At 37.5% G+C, this 13,023-nt stretch overlaps 1 protein-coding gene across 4 annotated transcripts in view; it reads right to left on the bottom strand.

Moving 5' to 3' along the window:
* Positions 1-11,707, bottom strand: part of FMN2 (formin 2) — a 177,009-nt gene extending 165,302 nt beyond the window's left edge. For all 4 annotated transcript variants that reach the window (XM_051783770.1, XM_051783772.1, XM_051783771.1 and 1 more), the window contains exon 1: positions 11,532-11,707. The gene's annotated coding sequence lies outside the window, so the exon portion shown is untranslated. The remainder of the gene's footprint in view (positions 1-11,531) is intronic.
* Between the last annotated feature and the right edge of the window lie 1,316 nt (positions 11,708-13,023).

Genomic DNA, 13,023 nt, shown 5'->3' with positions numbered 1-13,023 from the left:
TCTATTCAAGTATTTTGTGATTTGCCTGTTCTGTAAAATCTGCAGTCCATTAAAGCTGCTAGCCTGCAGGTCAGCAGTAATTTTCAACTCCTCTGCCACAGTACGCCAGCTGGGCTAAAAATTCAGTTATATACAGTACTTGCTAATGTCCAATCTGTCCTGGCTGATTAACTAGGCTGAACTAGCTGTGGTAGTACTTACCTGCACAAAGAGAGGTACAACTATGTAAAGTGGGCTCAATCCATAACTTATGTTTTATGAGGGACCCAAAGTCTTCTCCTGTACTTGTTTATCTTAATTAATTTCTTTTTCTGACCTTGATAATCCTGATGGCTCCCTTCCAACTCAGCATATTCTATGATTCTATATGATTCTATGAAAATTTCACAGCCTAGAGTGCTTTAGAAAATTAGTTATAGAATCTCAAGTAATACCTAAGCATTGATTTATGCAACAACGAGCAAGAAAAATTTCAAACAAATTATGATTTTTCCCCTACTTTGCCAATATCCTCATATTAAGATCTTACATAAAACTATTTAGAAAGTACAGTCCTTCCCAACATCCAAGCTGGTCAGTCTAACACATTAAATTATATGAGATACAATATTTCCATTTCATTTATGTTCAGGAAAGATCTTCAAGTAAACAAAATTGAAATACTCAGCAGCAGTCCCAAATTTAGCTTGAAGAAACTTTGTGTGAACTGTCCATATAGCAGCTCATCTTTTTGTATGTGTTTACAATAAGAAGGATGAATTATGCCCTAAGAGGGCTTATGTTTCAATTTTTTTTTACATAATGTACTCAGCACTGAGGAAAAAAACACTCCCTGGGGAAAAAGAGATTAAATGTTCAATTAACAAAATTCTGAAAGTCTTTTCTAAGCCAGTTTAGTCTTAACCTGGGGTGTTATTATAGGAAGAGTTTGTGTTACTAAGTGTTAGTGTTAGGCTGCCTTAGCACAGCCTAAAGAAAGAGGGAAAAAAAGATAATGAGAAGACTCATGACTTTTAAATAGGGTATTTGTGTTATCATCTGGTTCTTTATTTGCTTCTGCGACAGAAATCTTCCAAATATCTGAAAGATTTCAGGATATATTACCTTAAAAATTATTTAAAAAAAGGGATTTGGATTGGTGGTAAATATGGTTTAATATTAGGCTTCTAGCAGTGGTCTGTACAGACAATGTTGCAGGAAGCACTCCAAGCCTAAGCAATGGGAAATTTCGTTCCCCAAGTGTGTCATCCAGATTTATATACATCCTCAGATAAGGGGGTTCATTTTAATTGTCTCAAAACTGCAAACAGCATTGTGCTGTTCTTGCTATCATGTTATCTCTGTCTTACACTCAAAGATGCGTCAGCCAAAGTAGGGACCTGTTGTACCAAGCACTAAGCAAAATGCTGCAAGTGCACCGTTCCTGCTCCAGAGAGCTGACAGTCTAAGTTGACTCACATGGATAACCTCATTAACTCAATTACATTTATTCTCTTCCCACTGCCTTTCACTGCTTTTGCACCACAGGGCAGCGAAGAGGTATTTTATATCAGTAGCCTTCCTGAAATTATGGACTAGAGATAGATTCTTGATGTGGAAAGGACAGACATCCTGGCTTAGCAAAATTAAGTGGTCATTTCACATGTAGAGCACCATGCAAGTACGAGTGAAGTGGGAAAAGAAATAAGTCTGTCAACACTTTCAAATCAAAGGACAATAAGGTACAGAAAGGCTCAGGACAGTACAGAGCACGTGTGTCACTGACATGGGATGCATATGACATGAAATGGTCAATCACAATGTAGCATTATAAGGAAGTAAAGGAAAGGAAAGGAAGAACTGGAAAAGCAAAACTGAAGACAGACGGAAGATCCATCTTTTCTGTAATACATCATAAGGAAGCACTGCTTTGAACTCTGTGGTTTCTGGGCGGCTCAGCTGTGGGTGTAGACATTAGCCTCATGCTTCCATTTCATCCAAATACAAGAAGTCTCAAGCACTGAAAAAGCAAAGACCTTTTCTGCCTCACAGATACCAAAGCGCTGGACTTTTCCTGCCCAGTTGCAGGAACATATCAACTCATGTTGATTTACTAAGCTTAATTTTCAACCCTTACTCTTACCATTGCTGCTTTTGTGGCAAGACAGAGTAGCCCAATGTGAGTCTTCAAAAGAGAAGAAAACTCTTATGATAGGATCAATATAGACATGAGGCACTAATCTAGATTAAGGCCTTACTGTGCACCAAGCACCCTGTAAGCATAACAGAAGACAAGCTTTGGGATTTTGGGGTGTTTGCTTGGTGATTTTTTTGGTGATGGTTCTGGTTTATTTTTATTTTGCCTGAGGCATATAAAGCAAAAATGTGCAATATTAGAAAATACACCTTATTTTAGTCTTGTCAGATAAGTATCTTACATCAGTCTGAGAAACAATGAGAAAAGAAATTGACAAAATAGTTTCAGATCCTACTTTTTTTCTGTTGCACTCCACTGAACTTACTGTTATTCACTCCCATTATGGACTATTCATGACATGATTGGTTTTTTTCCATCATCTTGATTAGACACAAGCTTCTTCTGTTCCCTCTAATTCAACACTAATAAAAAAATATCTCAAGTGCCATAACAGGGTTGTAAGCAGTCCAAGGTTTCTGTGTAAAATTTTACATTATTGCCAGCCTGACATTACTCCCTCTAACATGGAAATCAAGCTGTGTCCTACAGAGGAAATCAGATGGCTTCACAGTAAACCACAGTACTCCAAGTTGTCTGTACAGGCAGGAATAAGTCAATTAAAAATAGCTGTGAATAAACATCTGTTTAGCAGTATGCAAGTTCTAAGATTTTTCTGATAATAGAACTCAAGAAATTTCCATATTTATATATGGAAACTGTTTTTAAAGATATATTTTTAATTTAACTCCTATGGTCCTCAGCACAGTTAAAGCCCCTTAAACTGGCATTAGCCCAAATCATGTATTAATAAGGCTGCTTTTGTTGCCAATTAAAGCCCTAACTGCATGGAAGATTTCAGGGAGACCTTAAGGCAAAATCGATAGCAAAGGCACCTTTATTTACAAATACACATATATCTTGACACAGCTGCCTTATTCCTCAATCAGAGTCTTCTGCAGTTGTGTCCTAGAACCCTTGATACTCTAGTTGGTGTAGCTTGAAACAAATAGATCCTGCCCACTGTTTTCTGAGAAAGGCATACAGAGAAAAGACAGAAATATCTTGTTCATGACCTAGAAAACTATTTCTTACACAAATATTAGCATGTAGCTTAGCTTGTATTTCAAAGAGTTAGAATGTCAAGTTACTTAAAAATTCCTTTAATTATAATGTCTGCTGTGAGCTATTCATATGCTTTGTTGATTATTTATCATTCCACATCCCAGTTCGATCATGAAAATAAGTGCAGAGAAGAGAGCCTTGAAATATTTATAATGAGTATATTTAAGGGCAACTTTAGAGAAGGTAAATTTAAACTCTCCATTGAAATATAGCCTGTATGTAAACTGCTGTGCTAGAGTAGAACATTACAGAAAGTCATAGAGTTCTGATGCTAAAAAAAATGCTAAAGGCCCAGGGTGTTGCATGAAGTAGAGAAACCTCCAGATCAGAATTTAATGATTAAAACTATTTCAGAGCTATGTAAAATAAGTTCTCACTACTTAAATGTCCTTTTACCTGGCACATCTTGATTTTTGCTTTATAGAACGATTTGTCTAAAGACTACATGAAAAGACATTCAACCTCACTCTTTCCTGTTAAAATAATTTCTTAATAAAACCTCAAATACAAGACGCTTCTGAATTCTTTTGCATTTTTGAGTGCAGCTGGTTTCTACAGGCACCCTGACATAACTTGGACTATGTTATTTATTTATTTCAACAGCTTGTGGCTTTTGCACACATTTCAGACTGTTTCTTCTGCTAGAAGAAATATCCACAGAAACTGTGTTTGTATTGTTACCTCATTTATCATCTCAAACGAGAGAAAACAGGTCTGATGTACGTGAGTAAGCCACGTACTTGGTTGGTTATTTTTAAACTTTGGGGGTATAACTTTTTGTCTTTGGTAAGATTATTCCTCCTCTCCACCCCCCTTCCTCCCCCAAACATCTCTAGACAACTCAACTTTATATCAGTTAAAAATTATAAGAAAATTATAATAATCCACCTTAGGGAAGAACAGTTGTAGATCTTAGAAGATTGAATATGAGCTGCTGTAACACATCCTTATCTGCTACTTATTTATTTATTTAACACACTCATCGTGTTTTTCTTTGAGTATTTATCTTTAAATCAAAATCCACATCCAGCATAGATAGGATGAGCACAAATGGTTTGACACCACACCAAGGCTATTTTGGAAACATGATGGAAATCTCTTTGGTCAAATTAATTGATACCTACTTTTCTTAGTTTATCCCTACCATATCCCCTCTTGAAGGTATGCAGGAAAGAACTTTTGTGATGAAAGAATAGGAAAAAAAAACATCCATGCAGTTATGTAGCCTGGGTCACATGAATATAAGTTAGTCAAATATTATGCGGGTATCCTGAAGACCCTTCCCTGTAGTTAAACAGGAACACAAGTGGTGTGCTGTTGAAGCAGCAAACCTACTGTGACTGTGGTGGAAGTATGGCCTCTATCCTGTTCATGTCCTACTTGTAGACACACTGTAAACAGGCTGCAGAGGAAAGAGAAGAGAAGCAAAGCGCAAAGGACTGCAAGTTGTCATGTTCTGAAGCCACTGTTTGCTTTGAGAGATTCTCCCATATCATTAGGACTTGGAGCCACCACAGATGAGAAGGAAGAGTCTATGCAGGCACAGACATTTCTTCCATGCAGTCAGGAGCATGCAAACAGTATTGGGTTGTAATAAGAGAAGGTAGCTGGAGATCGGGAAGAAGGAGCTAATTATTGTTCCCTTTTTTTCTTTCAGTAAAGTAGTATCTTATAGTGCACATCCTAAACTATCTGCCATAGGCTATCCAGTGCTTAGTCTTAAAAAAGATTTCGTCCTAAATGACAGACAAAGTTTAGAGAATTCAGCTGAGCATATAATGATGATCAACTTTTTAACAAAAACAAAAAACTTTTTCTCTTTTGGATTGGGAGCTTCATAGGGAGTTAGGAATTCAGTTACAGATTTTCTGCTATGCTTTTAGACCTTCCAATTTCTCTGGAAGTATGTGCATATGTTAAGTGCTATGTCTTAAATATATTTAGCTACATTAACACCTTTAGAGGCAAATGCAAGCGTATGTCTGCAGCTGCTGCTAGTCCAGCCATCTCTGACTGGTACACTTTTCTGTCTTTGATACCACCCATGCAACGCTCCAAATAAGTCTCATTCAGATGTGCACAGAGTTCAATTCACTCTTTGCGTCTTCTTTGCTAAAAATACCCTTTACCCTTATGCACAGCTGGTTACATCATGACATTCCTTCTATTTAGAAGGTGGAAAACCTCTTAAGAGCCTAAGGCTGTTCAGAACTGCTCCCTGGGGTGGCTATAAGATAAAACCCCAAATTCAGCCTTCTATCCTGTGAGATAATTCCAATATAATCCTAGAAGAGTTTCAGATACTGCCAGCAACATGTGAGCCACTTAGCCTTGTGTGCAGCCAGAGTCCTTATTTATTAGATCACCAATTTTTTTCTTCAACTCTTAGACCATTAATTTCCCAAATATACCTTTAATAAAGGTAATAATAATAATAATAAAATGGTCATAATGCAGCCTTACCTTGTTTCCTGCCAAAACATATTCTGATGCGGACTCAGCAACTTCTGTTCCGTAGAAACACTTTCACACAGACTATACTTTTATGAGAGTCAGAATGTCTGGCTTTTTTGCTCTGGGCACCATTTCCAGTCACATGAACTGGGAACAGTTTGATTCAGATGTTAACAGCCACTGACATTTGCAGGAATGTTGCTTGGAAAAAAAAAAATCATAAATGCTTAAGAAATTTCACTGCTTAAAAGATTTAGCACAAAAGTTATTGAAAATAGAGTATGTGTTTTATTTGGAAGAACATAGGTGTTCACAGTTTGGAGCAAACCATACAGAATAAAGCTTTGTCTCAAATTTCATGTCTTTATAAGATCACTAAAGTAGGACTGTGCAAATCAGGGAAGAATACGACATTTTAATTTTAAATGGATGCTGGAGTCTGAGAAATTAAATGGGATGAATTCCACAACCTGACAAAAGTAGTGGATAAGACTAAATCTGTGACTGGCACCTCAGCTTCCAGCAAACTCTCTTCCCTCTCTTCATTTATTTTAAGTATCTTTTTCAAGTCTGTAAAGTGATATTTTTTTTTGTCTTAGATTTGAAGGAGCTCTCCATCTGGGGGAGGGGAAAAGACAACAGATTTGTGGTTTACATTTCATAGGACTACAGTAATGGAGACACTCAGAGTACAGCTCTCTTTTGTTCCAATTTCAGGCTCACAGAAAGTCTCATGTTCAGAAGGTGACCTTCAAGAGGCATTGCTATGTCCCTCAATCATTGTATTACAGGATAAGATGTAGCTGGGTCCAAGCATCTGACAGACTCTTACTGCTCTCTGTGTAAATGGAAGTTACATGGATTATTTTAAGCCTTCCTCCCACCTGAGATACTTCCTTTCTACGCTCATTGGTCTTTTAAAGGGACCACAAAAATCGAAAATCTCGTGAAGCCTACAAAGAGCATTCAGAAGTGTTAAAATCTTTTACCTTTCAAGATCAGTGAGAGAGGAATAACTTAAAGCCAGCTAAATGTAGACAGATTAAAGCAATACACAAGGAACATATTGTTCCTTTATAATCTTTGCTTGGTTATGGGAGCAGAATATTGGGATTTTTCTAAGGAGAAACAGAGGGAGGGGGAAAAGGAAGTTATGTTTCCTCTTTTCCCATTAGTATGGTTTCCACAACTCTTGCCCCTTTGCCAAAGAGGTAACCAAATGACTGGCAAACCAAGTTTCCATGCCATGTACAGGACAGAAAATAAGTGTGCAGTGGTGTAGAGCAGCAGTTCTAACACAACTAGTAAATTCCTGCTGCCTAGTGCAAGTTTTGCAGGAAATACCTATACATATTTGTGGCTGTCAGATTTCCTAACTATGTGCATATCAACTGTATCATACTACTGTACTAAGTCCATCCAACATTTGTCAGAAATGAGCTGATTTTGTATGTTTGTATGAGCAATCAAGGACAGAAGCAAAGAGCATCCCTTCATAAATTACTTAATTGAGGTTTTTTTGTTCAGAACCTAATGGTAATCTAAATCAGTGATCATGTCCCTCCAAGATTAATTAATGCCAGGAAACTGTCCCTTCCATAAGTATGTTAGACTGAATGAGACTGAGCTACACAGTCAGTGCTTATGTTCCAAAGAAATGGCTAGGATATGCAGAAGGCACTCTTTCAGTTAAAAGCTAATATCCATTTGGTGTAGCATCCATAGGCAAACGAGTTTGATGCCTGCAAGTAAGTGAGAGTAGATATAATCTTTTAATTTGTTTTGAAAATTCTCTTGAAAGATTCCCAATTCTTGGGAATGACCCTGTATACACATCCTGAAAGTTAAACATAATGAGGCAGTGAGTAGAACAGTTTTTTCATTTAGTTTGAAAGCATGAGATATTACTATTTCTCATATTTTCAGCCTAGAGTACAGCTAAAGTGTTTCTCTAAAATAATACATAGTTTTATCCAAAGGGTGTGAAATTTCCATACTCCAGGAGGAAGAATTTCAGCGACCTTCAAACACAGCCATGTGAACTTTATAGTATTCCTCCTTCATGACATTTCTTCCCCAGTCTAAGATTTAAAGGACTAGACCTATAGGATATTAGGTAGGTCACTATTTTCTCCTCCCGCATATTGACAGCATTATCATTATTAAGGCACTGAATTAGACGGATCAAAAAAATCATGGCCATCTGAAAAATCCACAGTCCAAAAGAGGGGGATTTATTCTGCCGGAGTGGGTTTTGCCAGAGTGGGTTAGCAAGGTTATTATGAAGACATCATATGAGACTATTTCACGGAGACAGCTCATGAAGTAGTGAACGATGTAAAGATGTTCAGAAGAAGGAAGATAGAGCAAGCAATAGAAGAAGCTACAGGACAGTCAGAGAACAAGAAAATACATTTTGTTTAAAAAAACCATCTGCCCTGCAAAAAAACCCAAGCCAAACCAAAGAAACCCCTCCACGATTCATGGCAAGATTGCTGTAGAAATCAAATGGGAAAACTTCCTTTTGATTTCATTTTGTCTGTAGAGCTGTCATCCCAGCAACTTAAACAGATACTGAATATGCTACAACTCAGCAGCCTACAGAGCTCCCTCCCCTTCAGTTATCAGACTGTGTGTGGGATCCCCTGAACCTGTGATCCTGGTTTCAATCTTCCACAGAGGGATGTGCACTGATCATTTAGTGAGTCACACACGTGGGTGGATTTTGTGTCTTTACCACTACATGAGCTAATTTAACCACTGGCGCAAGTCAGAGAAATTGCTCCTGGACCCGTTTTCCTCCAATTGTCAAATCATTCTATCTTAATGTTAAGACAAGGTTGATAAAAACTAATGACCTAAAAGGAAAGCATGTGTAAGGAGGTGTTTTACTACAATGTCTTCCAATGTTCCAGACAGTCAAGATGGAAAAATGGATTTTGTTTTTTCCTACCTGTCTGGAAAAAAAAACAAACAAAAAACCAACAAAACAGTGAAGTTGCCATATTTAGTAGCACAGTCTAGAAAATCACAGTGATGGAAAAGCCAGAGAACATGGGATTTTTTTTTGTGTGGTTTTTCTGTTTGTTTGTTTACTTTTGTGCAGGACACAAATAGAAATCTTATTTTAGTGAAGTATCAGTAAAAGGTAGTATGCATTAAAATCATTGCCCTGCCAAAAACCATACCTAGGGCAGCAATACAAGGATTTTTTTTTCCCTGTCCAAAGCAGCATTTAGAGTGATATAAAATGACACTAGCTGCCTTTTTCCCCCACAGGCTGTTGAAGATAAGCTACAAATGTTATTTGTTGGAAGCTGAGTCACCAGGTACAGCAGCTTTTGTGAAGAATCTTGCAGAAGTTCTCCATATTAAGAAGTCAAAACTCTTCTTTCTTTATGTAACACAGTCTTCTCAGAGGAGAGAGGGCCAATGGCCCTCCATACTCTGGAAATGAAAAGTTACATTAGATTTTGAAGGATCACAAGGTATTTAGCTGTAACAAGTGCCCACCAAGTTTTAATCATAGTCCCATTACTAAAACAGGGCTTTAAGACTGAAAGCCACATGTGAAACTTAAGAATTGTAACTCAGAGCACATCACTCTGATGTTTTAGAAATTCAAAGTAACTAACAGCATAGTTTTAATGTCATGAAATGTGTTCAGTAGGTACACTTCCCTTTGTTTGAAAGTTCAGCACAGCATCACACCTCAGTGGAGGCACTCAAAGGACACAGGAAAAAGACAAATTATGGAGCAAGATGAAGGTCTGAACTTCCATTATTACTACTTGGAAGTATCTTACTTTACGCATACAGGGAAAGAAAGAGAAAAATCTCCTAATATCTTTTTTTTTGGTGGATATTTGGTCAGATGAATAATTAAGTTGTAACTCTATAAATTTGTCTTTAGTTTTTAGGCTTTATTTTACTTTCTGGTCATTATTTCAAACCTGTTTACTGAACTACTGCTGAACATACTGCTTCGTCAGAGTTCCTGCAGAGTAAATTAAGGCAGTTATTTTGTATAAGCAGTTTTTTTGTGTGATACAAAGCATCCTCAGAACACTGGATGGATATTATTAAATTTTATGGTAGCCTATACAGAGACAGCACACATTTTATGGGGACAGGGAGTCATAAAGAAATTAGAGTATCAGCTTGGTCTTCACATCATATTCTGTGTTTCAAAGGCAGAGACAGAATTCCCAGAAGAGTCCCATCAGACAGCATAAATGGACAGAAATAGTATAGAATGTGTCTACAATAACTATACTACTGGAAAATGTGCAATTCTTGCTCTCAGCCTGAAACAGCAATTCATTGCTCTACTAGCTGATGTCAGCTGCAGGAAGAAACATCAGGCAGGGGATTCTGAGGAATATCATAATCTCAGTATATGGGCTGTACTTTATTACTTCAGAAATTAGGTGCAGACAGTGAATAAAGTCAGTGAATAAATACTCTCAGTTCTAACACTGCATCTACTGGGTCTATCATGCAGCTTCTAAAGGAGAAGAATCTCTGTGACGAGAGAGAAAGAAGATAAAAGCTAGATTGATAATTAAGAAAATAAAGCTGTTACTCTTTATAGCAAACCACAGAGTTGCTTTCCAACAATTTCAAGGATCGAGAAAGTGTTACACAGTTCAAATTGAAACTTAATTCTAGCATCTGTCATCATTTCAAAACAGATTCTGGGAAATTCACACAGCTGAACTTGTCACCTGGTATTGTTTTGTCCCTTTTACAAGCATGAAAGCATGGACAGACACTGTACTTTTTCAAAAACTGTCCAACAATTAAGGAACAGAACTGCCTTGAGCCCAAGGCTTGTGTTCAAGTCACTGAAGACCACGATCCTTACCAAAAAGCCCACTGCCCTAACTAAAGCTGTATCCCTGTTTTGAGCCCCCAGCTGGTCCTCAAACTCCACTTCTCAGAAAGGTCTTGAGCTGTAGCTGCTTAGTAGTGCCAGTTGCACCAAATAAGACAGACGCTGCTTAAGAACAAAGAGAAGAAGATTTGGCTGTAGATGCAACCATGTCCTTTTAAGTGTTCCTCAAGTAAGAGATGGAGACCCTATGTGCCAGTGGTCACATTGAGTTATGTTCTCTAACATTTGTTACAAATACATATCCTGCCTAAAGCTGAGGCTACAAGTGCTGTGACGGATTTTCTCACACTACTTTTCAAACCAACCCACCAGTCTGAAGTTTGCTACTGACAAAAGCACGTTGTTTTGGTGTACAGTTTGCATACTTTATATGATACCTCCTCCCTATTCAGTTATTTTTCCTCATTCAGTGCTAAGTTCCTTGTTTAAAAAACAAACAAACAAAAAAACCCCAAATTTTCTCTTGAAAATTTTCCTCCCTCCACAGCAAACTCTGAATATTTTAAAATATATGCATGATTGAAGTTTTTCCATAATATTCTTGTTCCTGAACTTGGCAACCTTCCTGTGTTTTAGTTTGAAATAAAGCAAGTTACATTTTGTTGAATGGTTCCTACTCTTAAGATGCAAAACATTAGCTGTATAATCAATATTTTTAAAAAATCCTAAACATAATTACTTCTGTTTTCAGAAGGCTTCTTGCAAGACATCTTTATGGTGTACAGGATAATGCTGTCTAAAAAGTATAAAAATATAAAAATAACCCCCCAAACATTTAAACAATTCTGAATTTAATGAATATATAAGGATACATTTCTTGAGACAGTATCTTAAGACCGAGTAGAAGCCTGAGGAATTCACTAAAATGACAGCAAAACTTACCTTAAGAAGAATCAGAATGGAGGCTCTAGTTTCTCTTATACCTTGTATTCAATCAAGTGCTTATGGCAAGACTTAATGCTGACTCCTTCCGCCTCTGTAGTGGGTCAGAAAAAAAAGAGATAGTCAGAATCTAAGCACTCCGATAGGTTTGGCAAACTGAATAGAAGTAACATCTGGCTCCCTGCCTGAAATTAATTGGAGAAATATATTACAGGCTCTGCTCTTATCATCAACTGCCAAGAAGCATTTAGATAATGCTTCTTTACAAGAGGAGAAAGAAAGATTTTTTTTTTCCAGAATGATGCATGTACACTGTCAGGCAGATAACAATTAAGAACTTACTGGTGAATACAAGAGGAAAAAAAAGTTACGTCGTTTAGTTTTTCCTTTAAAAAACCCCCACAATTCCAAACATAGAGAGAGATATTTTTTCCTATGAATTTCAGGATGAAGAATCCAGTTAATAAACTTTAAGTTTTAAGATGCTTTGCCTACGTATTTTGTTTAAGCACTGAAAGTCAGACCTCCTTCTTCCTCTTTTGTTAGATCATCAGTAGAAATTACCATGTCTGCAGGGGTGTGAAACTGCACCTGTGACTCCTTACCAGCCCTCCTGGCTCTGCCACAGGTGTCCCAGTGCCTGCATCAGAATTACTACTGTCAGCAAGGGATTTTCATCTAGCTTTCTCTGTTGGCTGTAGTAGGATTCTACAGGGAGGAACCAGAAAACAAGAGACTGAAAAATATGGGAAAACAGAAAAAGAAAAGCTCCCTGGAGAGCAGAATTTGAAAGACTCTTTTCTGCTAAATGGCTATTAGCATAACAAATTACATGGTACACAGACATCAGGGTAATCTCTGTTTATTATTATTACTGTTTATTATTATTATCTGTTTATTATTGTTATTAACCTTAAGTGAGCAGGTAAAACTGAGCATACCAATATCTTACATTTGGACAAAGATGGATGAATATTGTGGCAGAGAACAGAACAGGAAAAAGGAAAAAATAGTAGAAATCAAATAAGGTGAAAATTAAGATAAGCAGGCAAGAAAGAAACTAGAATAGGAGACAAAAAGAGATTAGGTAGAAAGAATATGGCAAAGCTTTTTTTGTTCTCCTTACTTCTTGCATCACATGGTAGGAAAGGCCTGGAGTGGCAGGCATTCATTAAGAGCATGGCCATCAGCCTGGCTCCCCTGAGACAAGTGTCCCAGCAGGCTGCTTTTGGCAGTGGCAGAAGGAGTTTCACCCCAGCCCAGGATCAGCCCTGTGCTCACTGTGACTGATGGGGTATCAGGACTTAGCCTGGCTAACAAGACTCAGCACATTGCTAAAAGAAGTGCTGTGGGGAACAACCACATGCTTTGAAGCAGGAGGGAGCTGTTGAGCACCTTCCAAAAAGATTGGCAGTCTTGCTGGCATAGCTGAAGGATTTTTCTCCTCCTCACTGGTAGCAGATCCTCTCTGTTCTTTCTGTATAGTGAAATG

Source organism: Manacus candei, unplaced genomic scaffold (assembly GCF_025592945.1).
Source record: "Manacus candei isolate 608988 ecotype Guabito, Panama unplaced genomic scaffold, ASM2559294v1 h1tg000017l, whole genome shotgun sequence".
In the NCBI taxonomy this organism is placed as follows: Eukaryota; Metazoa; Chordata; class Aves; order Passeriformes; family Pipridae; genus Manacus; species Manacus candei.
This window is presented reverse-complemented; position numbering and strand designations above follow the sequence as displayed.